At 41.2% G+C, this 15,188-nt stretch overlaps 1 protein-coding gene across 1 annotated transcript in view; it reads left to right on the plus strand.

The window, feature by feature from the left end:
• Positions 1 to 15,188, plus strand: part of LOC147734651 (protein mono-ADP-ribosyltransferase PARP12-like) — a 320,390-nt gene that overhangs the window by 115,329 nt on the left and 189,873 nt on the right. The window lies entirely within an intron of this gene.

Below are 15,188 nucleotides of genomic sequence, written 5' to 3' on the forward strand. Positions count from 1 at the left end.
GCAGGTGTTGCCACTGTTGCATCAAGGAGACTTCCTAGCAACATTGGACCTCAAAGACTCATATTTCCATATACCTATACACCCGGCACACAGGAAATATCTCAGGTTCACAATTCTAAACCAGCACTACCAATTCAAGGTCCTCCCTTTTGGGGTAACAACAGCCCCAAGGGTGTTCACCAAGTGCTTAGCAACAGTAGCGGCACACCTCAGAAGACAGCACATACATGTCTATCCATATCTGGACGACTGGCTAATACAAGCACAGTCAGCCCAGCAGTGTGCCAGCCACATGTCGAGCACGAGTCACCTCCTGCATGACCTAGGTTTCTCGCTGAACTACAACAAATCCCATCTCCAGCCTGCCCACGTGCAGCAGTATCTGAGAGCAACAATAGACACTCTGGCAGCGAAAGCACAACAAAGTACCACCCATCCATAGTACCTCTGCTTCGCAACAGCATCACTTGCAAGTACCACCCATCCACAGTACCTCTGCTTCGCAACAGCATCACTTGCAAGTACCACCCATCCACAGTACCTCTGCTTCGCAACAGCATCACTTGTAAGTACCACCCATCCACAGTACCTCTGCTTCGTAACAGCATCACTTGCAAGTACCACCCATCCACAGTACCTCTGCTTCGCAACAGCATCACTTGCAAGTACCACCCATCCACAGCACCTCTGCTTTGCAACAGCATCACTTTTAAGTACCACCCATCCATAGCACCTCTGCTTCGCAACAGCATCACTTGCAAGTACCACCCATCCATAGCACCTCTGCTTCGCAACAGCATCACTTGCAAGTACCACCCATCCATAGTACCACTGTCCGGCCCACTCAGCAGACACGGGGGCAGGTATGTGTGGCATCACTGCCCCAAGTCCACACCGCTGAACTGAGACATAGCACGCGCCCCTGACCACCACCTCCATCACATTTGTGGTGTAAGGTGAGGACACACCAGGTGTTGCACAACTTCACAGCCATCATTCTCAACGCAGGATCTCTGCTCTCACTTCACCATGTTACCCTACAGCCCACCCAGGAGTGCAGAAACAAAATCCAAGCACCTACATCCATCGATGCACAAACATTGTGGTGAAACAGGTCCTAACATTTTATTTCCAACCAAGTAACACCCTTCAGTGGCAAGATTTGTTAAAAATAATAAAATCGGATTGATCATAGACCAGTCAAGCATTAAATTAAAGAGTTGCTTTCCCCTCGGCTGCTATAGCCTTCCTATTAGATGTTGGGCCACTGTTGACAGCATCTGGTGACAGCCCCACCCCAGGCACCAACTGTAGGTGCTTCCATTCTCCCTACCTCAATGTGCTGCTTTCATACCCAGCACAAGCACTGAAACCAGTGCCAAAACCCACTAGTTGCTAGATCCGTGCTTACGCACATTCACAGCTCCTCTCCACCCCAACAATCCCTTCCAACCAATGAAGGGGCCATAGGACGCAATGAGCAGCACTATCGTGTACCCCTATTCACTGTGTTCAGTCAGGAAAATGATAATGCGTGTAAACCTGGGATGTACTGTGCGCACAGCGGCGGGTCGCGTGAAGAATGCCAGTACAGTACCCACAGGACGCGAGTGTGGTGCCCTTCACACAGCCCTCTTTCATTTACCATTGCAATGGGTCTCCTCTCCTCGTGCAGATCTGCGGTTTGAGAAACGCTCTAAGGACAGACTGGATACAAGTAAGTACTGCTCCTGAGAAAAAAAAACAGTTGAGGTGTTCCTCGAAAAGCTGTGTCCAAAATGCCCAGGGCAGGCGGGGCCTCACTTGAGAGGTGAGTCATGAAACTCAAGCTCACACAACAGGACTCTTGGAGCAGAGAGTGAGAAGATGAGCACAGCAGGGGTAAAGGGATGGCCAGTGCAGGTGACGCTTTTCATTTGTAAAGAAATTCCTGCTGGTGTCATATCCCCCTGCTGTGCACATCTTCACACTCCATGCTGCACCGCACATCAAACGTGCTTAGGTGAAATCCCTGCTTCAGGCAAGGAAATCACCTCGGTTGACCCCTCTGAAAGAAAACAAAAGGTAGGGGGCAAGGAGGGTTGCTGAAACTGTCAGAGGATAGCTGGTTCTGAGCCTCTCTGAAGGGGTCCTCAAAATCACAATTGAAGCCCGTTCAGCTCAATGGGTGTTGCGCGCCTGATTGTATTTTATGCTCCGTTAGCTGCATTTTAACGTCTTGTTATACTAGCGAGAACTCACTAACCTTTACCCCGTTACACACAGCCAGCAAAGTTTTCTCCAAAAATTATTTGATTTCAGGTCCCGAAATGAGAAACTATTCCCCCTTCCCTCAACGATGGTATTATTGGAATAGACCTCTCCCCGTGATGCGAGCAGTATAAATAAACAAACATCCATATCGGACTCCTCAAACTTTTGTGATCCTATTTTCTATAGTCCTTTCTCCATACGCAAATGGAAACTCTGTTTCACCAATTCGTTTTAAATTTTCACATTAGCCCTTCCTTTCAAAACAACCAATGATAAGAGTCCACCTTGATAGTACCTACTTCATCTATAATCCACTGCGGCAAACTTCAGGCTCAAACACATTCCCCAATCATCATTTTGAACCATAATCCACTACTTCCGAGAAGAAAACTACCCTGAGCAACTCACATAATTACCCCGCCCACCCGCAAATGTCATCTACCTTGTCAATGTCAAAAGTATATCAAAATGGTTATGAAAAAATGAAGTGCAGTTGTGTGATCAAAGTAGTAAAAAGATGTAATTTAAAACATGTTCTACATAATATCCAGCTGTACGCCCGATCAGAGGTGTTACTTCGCTCCAGCTTTTGATGATATTTCTTGGGTGGGTCTGCCCCACCTGACCCACCCTCTAGATCCGAGCCTGGGCCTGGTGGGACCGTGGGAAGTATGCTTTAGCAGCTCACACCGGCCATTGTCCTTCTGTATGTGACAATCAGCCACAGACAGAATGACAATGGGCGGGAGGGGCTGCGAGGAGGACTGCGAGGCGCCCCATCAGGGAGTTGAGGCCTCTGGCAGGGAACAGCTCTGCTCCCTGCAGGCCCCAGAATTACGGACAAAAGGCGTCCCTAAAAGCATGTGCTTCCGCAGTGGGGGCAAGGGGGGGCGCTCCAAGGGCGCGAAGGCCCCTCCTTGACACCCCTGCGGACGCCCATGCGCGCATACTGTGGTGTGGGTGAAGAGCAGGATTTCATGCAGCATTTTGTGTGGGCTGCCGGAGCTCCGCATAGATGCGACTCACCAATGTTACTTAGTGAGCAGCCGTCTATTACATCTCATAACCTGTGTTTTTAAATCCATATTATTTCTGCCCCAACCTCCATTGTTAACAAGCATTGGCATAGCCAATATGTCTCGCCTTTGGGACCTTTATAAGTGTTTAGTTATCCAGCACAATATCCTTGGTGCAACAACATTAACTGTTGCATGGCTAAACACTTATAAGGTTCCAAAGGCATAACATATTGGCTATGACAATGCATGTTAGTACTGAAGGCAGCTTTCTTCTCTTTGTGTGTTGATTTGGAGTTGGCTAGCAATAATACATTTCAGTTCAACTTCCACATGGAGACTTGGGTATGAAATTTTTATAAAGAAGTCTTATAATCGGGTGGCACAATGCTACAGCTATCGACCTGTCTTAAAATATCTTCTTACTATAAAAAGATGAGAAGTTATGGTAGTGTTCTTATTGTATCATGTTTTTACATTTTGCCCGTTTAACCCGCAGTGTAGGTTAAATGAAAAAGATTCACACAGTGTATATATGAAAATGTCGATATATTACACAACACTCACTAACACATTGGTATATCTCATAAATATCAACACAAATACACAATACTTCAATTGCAAATAGATAAGTGTAGTATCCCTTTAACAGTGTGCTACTGCCTTCTTAGAATGATTATGCTTGTCATGTGCATTCTACATTCTCTGTGTGGTGGTTGACCATTTCTGCTGAGCCTTATCTATAAGTGGTTGTACAAGCTGTGTCCTGTGGTTCTGAATAAACTACTTCCTCTGCAACCTGCTTATCAGATTACCTCACAAACTGGCGACGACTGGGATGAAGAAGGACCCACCCTCTGCCTAATGCAAGAAGTACTATTTTTTTTTCTCTTTCTTTACAATATAAAAAAAAAGAAGAAACCAAGGACCAGCGTTCACACGTTTTTAAAGGTATTTCTCTTTTACTTCTGTTCCTTCCTGTTTGCGTGTAAGATGATGGCACCAGCGGCAGTAATTTATCAAGTGCTTTGATCGCACCCGCGGCAGTGCACAGCTACGTGTTTCATGTCACCGATTGCTGTGTGTTATTTATTGCTCCTTCCAATTTTGACAATTTCATTAACCTGCGTTAACCTACGTTAACATTTATTTTTTTTTCATTGTGTTCGGGGTTATCGAAAAAGGAAGGAGTTAAGGCGCTGACCTGTTTTCTTTCAAACGCGAGTCAACATTCTGCCGCGTGCGCTCCTCTGTGTCCCAGCCTTCGCGTGGAGCTCCAGGTTCGCGCTGACTTCCCCTCCTCCGCGTCTGCTTTGTGTCAACATTCGACACGAAGCGCTGAACGTGCTAACCTCACGCATCATTTACGCAAAGGTCAAAGCGTCGCACAGCGACCATTTCTGACAATTATTTCGTTTTAACATCACATCGTGTGCTTTCAGCTTCGCACATGTTGGTTGAGAAAACTAACATTTCTTTCATTAGAAACCATACAGTCTACATCTACATTTAGTGAACTGCTAGATTATTATTTTTCTTTTTCTTCTCATTTTAATGCCTGAAGGAATCTCTTCCAAGAAACACTATTGACTATGGTAATTACCTTTGTCGCAATTCTCAAGAAACGAAGTTGACCACGGTGACTACGTTTATTTTATTAATTTATTATTTTCAGTGTGCACTCAAATGTTTGACTGAGTTACTTACATTGTAAAATTTTCTTGCTTTCCAGTGTTAACTGCTTTCTTTCCTACAGGTTTCCTCGTTATTACTAGAAATGTCTAATAACATTGCTGCTCCTTCTCATTTTTTACCCACTGCTGGGGACCCTAAGGTAGAATGGGACCTGTGGTATCCCACATTCCTGGCATACGTGGATGTAGTAGAGGAGGATGGTTGCTCAGCTAAAAGAAAACTAGCCCTATTAAAGAATTGTTTAGGTGGCGCAGGCCTTAAGGAGTTAGAGAACTTGCCTCCCATCGATGGAGCAGGTGATTTTAACATCTTTGAGATCGTTGTAAAACAGTTAGCCACTAGATTTGGTAGGAGAATTAACGTAGTTATGGAAAGGTTCAAATTTTATTCCCGTGCGCAGAAAGACGATGAGTCAATTGAGAATTATGTAGCTGTGTTAAGAACTTTAGCTGCTTCTTGTGCATTTGAAACAATCAATTTCGAGCAAGTATTAAGAGACCAGTTGATGATGAAGACCAAAAGCAAAAAAATACAAGAACGGTTGTGGATGGGCACCGAGTCTTCTTTAAATGCTGTCATTAATATAGCTAAAGGGATTGAACAATCAGAACTCTTTGTAACTGAGATCAGAAGTCATGATGTTAAAAGTAAAGTAGTAATCCCAGAGGTTGCTTTAGTAAAGGAGTTCCATAACCAAAGAAAATTTCCCATTCCTCAGACTAGGTATTTTCCTAGAGACAACAGAGCCCCTGGTAAGAAAAATCCTATTATCTGTTATAGGTGCGGTGCCAATGACCACGTTGGCAATTATAAGGGTTGTCCAGCGTGGAATAAAATCTGTGTTAAATGCAAAAAAACGGGGCATTTTAGTAAAATGTGTAGATCCCCACAGAAAGTGAATTTGTTAACTGATCTCGACTATGAAGTCTCTGAGGAAGTCCAAGAAATCAACACCCTACTATGTGTTGGTGACTCTTCTTGTCCAGGTTTTCCCAAGGATAAGGTTTTTATTAATGGTATAGAAATCACTATGCTCATAGATTCATGTGCTTGGTACAGCATAATTGGTAGCGACATTTTCAACAGGCATTGGAATTCCTCATGCTTACTACCATCTGATATTTCTCCAGGCGGATACACTGGTCGAAAAATTGATTTGTTAGGATACATGTGGGCTGATATAGGATTTAAAGGCAATAGCATCAAAGGGAAAGTTTATGTTTCATCCAAGGGTGCCTCTCTTTTGAGTTGGCCACACCAACATGAGTTGAAAATCAAATTAGATCCCAATGCTTCCCCACCTGTATATATTGTATCTCCTGCTGAGGATGAATTTACTGTGTTAGTCAAGAACAAATTCCCTGAGATTTTTTCTGATGTCTTAGGTGAATTTGTAAATTTTAAACACAAAATCATCTTGAAAGAAAATGCAACACCAGTCCGACACAGGGTCAGGAATGTCCCATTGGCATATCGTGATAAACTAAAAACCATTCTTTCGGACTTGGTGACTCGTGGCATCATTGAACCCACCGAATCTTCCCCCTGGGTTTCCCCAGTAGTTTTGTCAATTAAAAGTAATGGGGAACTTCGTCTCTGTGTAGATCTCCGCAGCCTGAACACTGAAATTTGGGTGGACAGACATCCCTTACCCAACATTCATGAGTTAATTTCCACTATTTCTGGTGCTTGCGTTTTCTCAACCCTAGATTTAGCCAGTGCTTATCACCAGGTTCTCCTCCATGAAGACTCTAAATTTCTTACTACTTTCATAACCCCTGAGGGCATGTTCCAGTTCCGTCGCATGCCATTTGGCTTAGCCAGCGCAGCGTCGGTTTTCCAACGCCTCATGAAAGAAGTTTTGGAAGGTTGTAATAATGCCATTGCCTTCCAAGACGACATCTTGATATATGGTAAAGACCACGAGGACCATGACAGGAATTTGGATAAAGTACTGATGTCTGTCAAAGCTAAGGGCCTGACTTTGAAGCTTTCTAAGTGCAAATTTAGACAGAGCACTGTGGAGTATTTGGGACACGAAATCTCCGCTCAGGGTATCAAACCAAAACTCAATCACATTTTGAGCATAACCAAGGCGCCTTCGCCTAACAACAAAGAACAATTGGTGTCCTTTCTTGGTCTTACCGAGTTTTATAGCAAATTTGTTTCAGATTATTCCTCCAAAGTTCATGTTTTGAGATTGTTACTGAAAAAAGATGCAAAATTCGTTTGGAAGGATGAACACCAAACTGCCTTTGAGTTACTTAAAAAGGAGATTATTAATGCTCCTTTCTTGAGACCTTTTGACTTGGGTAGAGAGTGCATTGTGTGTGTGGACGCAAGCAACGTGGGACTCGGTTCTGTGTTAATGCAAAAGTGTCAAGGTGAGGAATATGTGGTCTCCTATGCTTCCCGTACTCTTCGTGGGGCAGAATTTAACTATTCCACTATAGAGAAGGAACTGTTGGCGTGTACCTGGGCTGTTGAACACTTCAGGCAATTTATTTGGGGAACAAGATTCCGTTTGCGTACAGACCACAAACCGTTGATAAGCATGTTGACCGCTGGCGGTGGTCGCACTTTGACTGCACGTTTGGCACGCCTGGCTGCTAAGTTACAAGAGTTTCAATGTGTGGTGGAATATGTCCCCGGTCGTTTAAACGTCCATGCCGACTGTATGTCCAGATTGCCTTGTGTTTCCTTAGTTACCACGGACTCCATTTGTGTTGTGCAGTAGTTTTAACTGTTGATGATGTGAATGATTCCAGATGCAATACCACGTCTAGTGTTATCTCTGAGTCGAATTGGCGTGATGCCATGTCTAAGGATGTTTCTTTATCCAATGTAGTGGATTTTCTGAAGCACGGGTGGCCTGAAGAGAGGAAACTTTCTGGCGATATTCTTTCTTTCAGCAAAATAAAGGAAGAACTCATGTTTGACCAGGGTTTTGTAACTAGGTGTGATAAAATAGTACCTCCTTCCAGCTTACGTGAAAAAATAATTTCTATGGCTCATGAAGGTCACATGGGAATGTCTAACACTAAAAGACGTATACGTGAATTCTATTGGTGGCCTGGCATTGACAGGATGGTAGACAAATGGGTCAGTTCCTGTTCCCCTTGCTCCAGTAGTGATAAATCCGCTAAACCTTTGGCTGCCAAATCTGATGTTTCACCTATTGAGTATTCCATGTGTCCTTGGAAAAAACTTGGAATTGATATTGTTGGCCCTTTGGATTTGTCTGACAATAAGGTTGTTTTTATTTTAGTCTTGATTGATTACTTCTCCAAGTGGCCGGAGATCAAGGTTGTGGACAAGACCGGTTCTTCTCAGATTGTTGAATTTCTTGATGAAGTTTTCTGCAGGGAAGGGATCCCAGCTGAGTTGGTTTCTGACAACGGCCCACAATTCATTAGTAGTGAATTTTCGTCATTTCTTGACAGGTGCGGAGTTGTTCACAAAAGGGTGTCAAACTATAACCCTCAAGCCAATGGCCTTACTGAGCGCTTTAACAGGGTCATTAAAGAGTCATTACAACTTGCTATTAAAAGTAAATTGGATTGGAGAAAGTCTCTTCGTGCTTCTCTTCTTTCTTATCGCACTTCTCCTAATTCAGTCACGGGGTTTTCTCCTTTTGAGCTGTTAAAAGGTCGTAAACCTGGTTCCAAACTTCTACCTTGGTGGATGAAAGTAAAGATCCCTCCCTTGCCTAGTGCTGATCCTTCCTTAGTTAGAGACAAGGTGTTGAAACATCAAGAGAAGATGAGATGTAACTCCACTCGTCTTTCTAAACCTGGTATCAAAATTGGTGATTTGGTGCGTGTTAAGTTTGGTAGATCTTGTGGTTCAAGGTGGAACAAATGGTCTGATCCGTGTAAAGTCACCGAAGTCTTTAGTAAGGCTGTCAGAGTGGATGGTGGCAAAGTGTGGAACTTTCGCAGAGTTTCTCTGTGTAGGAAACCCAATGTGCTAATGAACTCTCTACCCTCCTCAAATTTTCCCATTCCCAATTACCCTTCTGATGACTGTCACCCTGCTTTGTTGGATACCTTTTGCAGTGATGTTCAACCTTCCTCGAGTAACAATGATGTTCTTTTTCCCAATATTGTTCCCTCTTCTCCCAATATTGTTGTTCATTCTGAACAGCCTTCCCCTGGCAATTCTGCTCCTTCTCATGCTATACAGTCTTCTGATGTTCCCCTAAGAAGAAGTGCTCGCATCAGGTCAACCCCTGTTAAGTTACGTGATTTTGTACACTAATTTCTCCTTGCTGATGTCTTTCATTTCTCTTGTTTTTGATTATGTTTCTTTTTGTTTTTTTTAAGGGGGGGAGGTGTGTAGTATCCCTTTAACAGTGTGCTACTGCCTTCTTAGAATGATTATGCTTGTCATGTGCATTCTACATTCTCTGTGTGGTGGTTGACCATTTCTGCTGAGCCTTATCTATAAGTGGTTGTACAAGCTGTGTCCTGTGGTTCTGAATAAACTACTTCCTCTGCAACCTGCTTATCAGATTACCTCAATAAGTAAGTATAAAAATACAGTGTTCTCCAGGGGAAGACCAAACCATATACTAAAGAAGTGGAATGCGAACAACGACCAAAGTCGGGACTTGGACCAGGAGACTCAAAGGAGCTGGGGACACAAGGAACCCCCACGGAGGATGTGTGCAGAGTGGAAGCAGAGCAGTGTGTCCAATAGAAGTCAACTGGGAAGTCGCAGTTGCAGTTTTTAAGAAGGACCCTACCCAGTGGACCCTGAGGAAACCCAGTGGAAGACAGAAGGTTGGAGAGTCCCCCAACCTGTGGATACCCCAGGAACCAGGATACCTATACCAGTGAAGCCAGGTGTAAAGATCCAAAGTGACGTCCGAAACCATCGTAGACCACAATGGAGGACTTCAGGAAAGATGCCGCTGGAGAAGACTGTTAAGAGTCCGCTGGAATCCAAGGGTTGGTTCTTGAAGTGAAGAGTGGATTCTTCTGTTGAAGATCCTAGATGCAGCACAGACGCAGACGACGGAGGCGACTAGCAGAACAGCAAGACCAGAAGCAGAAGGAGTCTTCCTTGATGCAGTCTCGGTTCCGTGCGAAGTGACTTTTTTGAGTGCTTTCTCTTGCTTTGGTCTCATTTTTTTTTAATGCTTCTCCTGTTTTTTCCCCCTCATTTATCACTCCCGCCTGCTGCACGTTTTCTTGCCTTGCCACGGCCACCGCCTCACAGCGCTCCTCCCAGTACTGACTTCATGGAGGTTGCAGCGTGACCCCATTGAGCAGACCTGCCGTGCTGCTGCACTGGTCAGCTTCCTTCCTTCCTGTTTTTCGGAATGCTTTCTCCTTCTTTTGCCTTTTCTTTTTAGGTCGAGCCTGTCCATGCGCTTGCGCATTGAGCTTGCGAGAGATATTGGGGCTTAACGAGAGCTTAACCATCGGTACTTTCACTTTCACGGCCGCCAGGCCATGTCTCGCATTTATCCCCCCCCCTTCCCTCCTCCCCACAGCACTCTATCTATCTATCTATCTATTGCCCTCTATCTATCTATCTATCTATCTATCTATCTATCTATCTATCTATCTATCTATCTATCTATCTATCTATCTATCTATCTATCTATCTATCTATCTATCTATCTATCTATCGCCATCTATCTATCTATCTATCTATCTATCTATCTATCTATCTATCTATCGCCCTCTATCTATCGATCTATCTATCTATCTATCTATCTATCTATCTATCTATCTATCTATCTATCTATCTATCTATCTATCTATCTATCTATCTATCTATCGCCCTCTATCTATCGCCATCTATCTATCTATCTATCTATCTATCTATCTATCTATCTATCTATCTATCTATCTATCTATCTATCTATCTATCTATCTATCTATCTATCCATCTCCCTCACTCTATCTACCTCCCTCACTCTATCTATCTATCTATCTATCTATCTATCTATCTATCTATCTATCTATCTATCTCACTCTATCTATCGCCCTCACTCTATCTATATATCTGTCTGTCTGTCTGTCTGTCTCTATCTATCTATCTATCTATCTATCTATCTATCTATCTATCTATCTATCTATCTATCTATCTATCTATCTATCTATCTATCTATCTATCTATCTATCTATCTATCTATCTATCTATCTATCTATCTATCTATCTATCTATCTATCTATCTATCGCCCTCACTCTATCTATCTATCTATCTATCTATCTATCTATCTATCTATCTATCTATCTATCTATCTATCGCCCTCACTCTATTTATCGCCCTATCTATCTATCTATCTATCTATCTATCTATCTATCTATCTATCTATCTATCTATCTATCTATCTATCTGTCTCCCTCACTCTATCTATCGCCCTCTCTATTCATCTATCTATCTATCTATCTCCCTCACTCTATCTATCGCCCTCTCTATTCATCTATCTATCTATCTATCTATCTATCTATCTATCTATCTATCTATCTATCTATCTATCTATCTATCTATCTATCTATCTATCTATCTATCTATCTCACTCTATCTATCGCCCTCACTCTATCTATATATCTGTCTGTCTGTCTGTCTGTCTCTATCTATCTGTCTATCTATCTATCTATCTATCTATCTATCTATCTATCTATCTATCTATCTATCTATCTCCCTCACTCTATCTATCTATCTATCTATCTATCTATCTATCTATCTATCTATCTATCTATCTATCTATCGCCCTCACTCTATCTATCTATCTATCTATCTATCTATCTATCTATCTATCTATCTATCTATCTATCTATCTATCTATCGCCCTCACTCTATTTATCGCCCTATCTATCTATCTATCTATCTATCTATCTATCTATCTATCTATCTATCTATCTATCTATCTATCTATCTATCTATCTATCTATCTATCTATCTATCTGTCTCCCTCACTCTATCTATCGCCCTCTCTATTCATCTATCTATCTATCTATCTATCTATCTATCTATCTATCTATCTATCTATCTATCTATCTATCTATCTATCTATCTATCTATCTATCTATCGCCCTCTATCTATCGCCATCTATCTATCTATCTATCTATCTATCTATCTATCTATCTATCTATCTATCTATCTATCTATCTATCTATCTATCTATCTATCGCCTTCACTCTATATATCTATCTATCTATCTATCTATCTATCTATCTATCTATCTATCTATCGCCTTCACTCTATCTATCTATCTGACTTTGTCAGTTACGGTCGCTCCCTCCTGCCCCTGCTCTCTCCTGCCTCAAGCTGGGTATCGTTTGCGCAGATCACATTCGCCTCACTCAGAACCACCTAGCATTCAGAAAGCAACTTAAAACTTGGATATTCGACAAGTAATTCCCCCACCCTTCTTCAAGCGCATTGAGACCCTCTGGGTATATAGTGCGCTATATAAATCATTTGACTTGACTTGACTGACATCTATCTATCTATCTATCTATCTATCTATCTATCTATCTATCTATCTATCTATCTATCTATCTATCTATCTATCTATCTATCTATCTATCTATCTATCTATCTATCTATCTATCTATCTATCTATCTATCTATCTCCCTCACTCTATCTATCTATCTATCTATCTATCTATCTATCTATCTATCTATCTATCTATCTATCTATCTATCGCCCTCACTCTATCTATCGCCCTCACTCTATCTATCGCCCTCACTCTATCTATCGCCCTCACTCTATCTATCTATCTATCTATCTATCTATCTATCTATCTATCTATCTATCTATCTATCTATCTATCTATCTATCTATCTATCTATCTATCTATCTATCTATCTGTCTTTCTATCGCCCTCTATCTATCTTTCTTTCTATCTATCGCCCTCTATCTATCTATCTATCTATCTATCTATCTATCTATCTCCCTCACTCACTCTATCTATCGCCCTCACTCACTCTATCTATCTATCTATCGCCCTCACTCTATCTATCTATCTATCTATCGCCCTCACTCTATCTATCTATCTATCTATCTATCTATCTATCTATCTATCTATCTATCTATCTATCTATCTATCTATCGCCCTCTATCTATCGCCCTCTATCTATCTATCTATCTATCTATCTATCTATCGCCCTCTATCTATCTATCTATCTATCTATCTATCTATCTATCTATCTATCGCCCTCTATCTATCTTTCTTTCTATCTATCGCCCTCTATCTATCTATCTATCTATCTATCTATCTATCTATCTATCTATCTATCTCCCTCACTCACTCTATCTATCTATCGCCCTCACTCACTCTATCTATCTATCTATCGCCCTCACTCTATCTATCTATCTATCTATCTATCTATCTATCTATCTATCTATCTATCTATCTATCTATCTATCTATCTATCTATCTGTCTCCCTCACTCTATCTATCGCCCTCTCTATTCATCTATCTATCTATCTATCTATCTATCTATCTATCTATCTATCTATCTATCTATCTATCTATCTATCTATCTATCTATCTATCTATCTATCTATCTATCTCCCTCTATCTATCTTTCTTTCTATCTATCGCCCTCTATCTATCTATCTATCTATCTATCTATCTATCTATCTATCTATCTATCTATCTATCTGTCTTTCTATCGCCCTCTATCTATCTATCTATCTGTCTATCTATCGCCCTCACTCTCTCTCTATCTATCTATCTATCTATCGCCCTCACTCTATCTATCGCCCTCACTCTCTCTCTATCTATCTATCTATCTATCGCCCTCACTCTATCTATCGCCCTCACTCTATCTATCGCCCTCACTCTATCTATCTCCCTCACTCTATCTATCTATCTATCTATCTATCTATCTATCTATCTATCTATCTATCGCCCTCACTCTATCTATCGCCCTCACTCTATCTATCGCCCTCACTCTATCTATCGCCCTCACTCTATCTATCTATCTATCTATCTATCTATCTATCTATCTATCTATCTATCTATCTATCTCCCTCACTCACTCTATCTATCTATCGCCCTCACTCTATCTATCTATCTATCTATCGCCCTCAATCTATCTATCTATCTATCTATCTATCTATCTATCTATCTATCTATCTATCTATCTATCTATCTATCTATCTATCTATCTATCTATCTATCTATCGCCCTCACTCTCTATCTATCTATCTATCTATCTATCTATCTATCTATCTATCTATCTATCTATCTATCTATCTATCTATCGCCCTCACTCTCTCTCTATCTATCTATCTATCGCCCTCACTCTCTCTCTATCTATCTATCTATCTATCTATCGCCCTCACTCTCTCTCTATCTATCTATCTATCTATCTATCGCCCTCACTCTATCTATCGCCCTCACTCTATCTATCTATCCTATCTATCCTATCTATCCTATCTATCCTATCTATCTATCTATCTATCTATCTATCTATCTATCTATCTATCTATCTATCTATCTATCTATCTATCTATCTATCTGTCTTTCTATCGCCCTCTATCTATCTTTCTTTCTATCTATCGCCCTCTATCTATCTATCTATCTATCTATCTATCTATCTATCTATCTATCTATCTATCTCCCTCACTCACTCTATCTATCGCCCTCACTCACTCTATCTATCTATCTATCGCCCTCACTCTATCTATCTATCTATCTATCTATCGCCCTCTATCTATCTTTCTTTCTATCTATCGCCCTCTATCTATCTATCTATCTATCTATCTATCTATCTATCTATCTATCTATCTATCTATCTATCTATCTATCTATCTATCTATCTATCTATCTATCTATCTATCTATCTATCTCCCTCACTCACTCTATCTATCTATCGCCCTCACTCACTCTATCTATCTATCGCCCTCACTCTATCTATCTATCTATCTATCTATCTATCTATCTATCTATCTATCTATCTATCTATCGCCCTCTATCTATCTTTCTTTCTATCTATCGCCCTCTATCTATCTATCTATCTGTCTTTCTATCGCCCTCTATCTATCTATCTATCTGTCTTTCTATCGCCCTCTATCTATCTATCTATCTATCTATCTATCTATCTATCTATCTATCTATCGCCCTCACTCTATCTATCTATCTATCTATCTATCTATCTATCTATCTATCTATCTATCTATCTATCTATCTATCTATCTCCCTCACTCTATCTATCTCCCTCACTCTATCTATCTCCCTCACTCTATCTA

Source organism: Lissotriton vulgaris, chromosome 1_2 (genome assembly GCF_964263255.1).
Source record: "Lissotriton vulgaris chromosome 1_2, aLisVul1.2, whole genome shotgun sequence".
In the NCBI taxonomy this organism is placed as follows: domain Eukaryota; kingdom Metazoa; phylum Chordata; class Amphibia; order Caudata; family Salamandridae; genus Lissotriton; species Lissotriton vulgaris.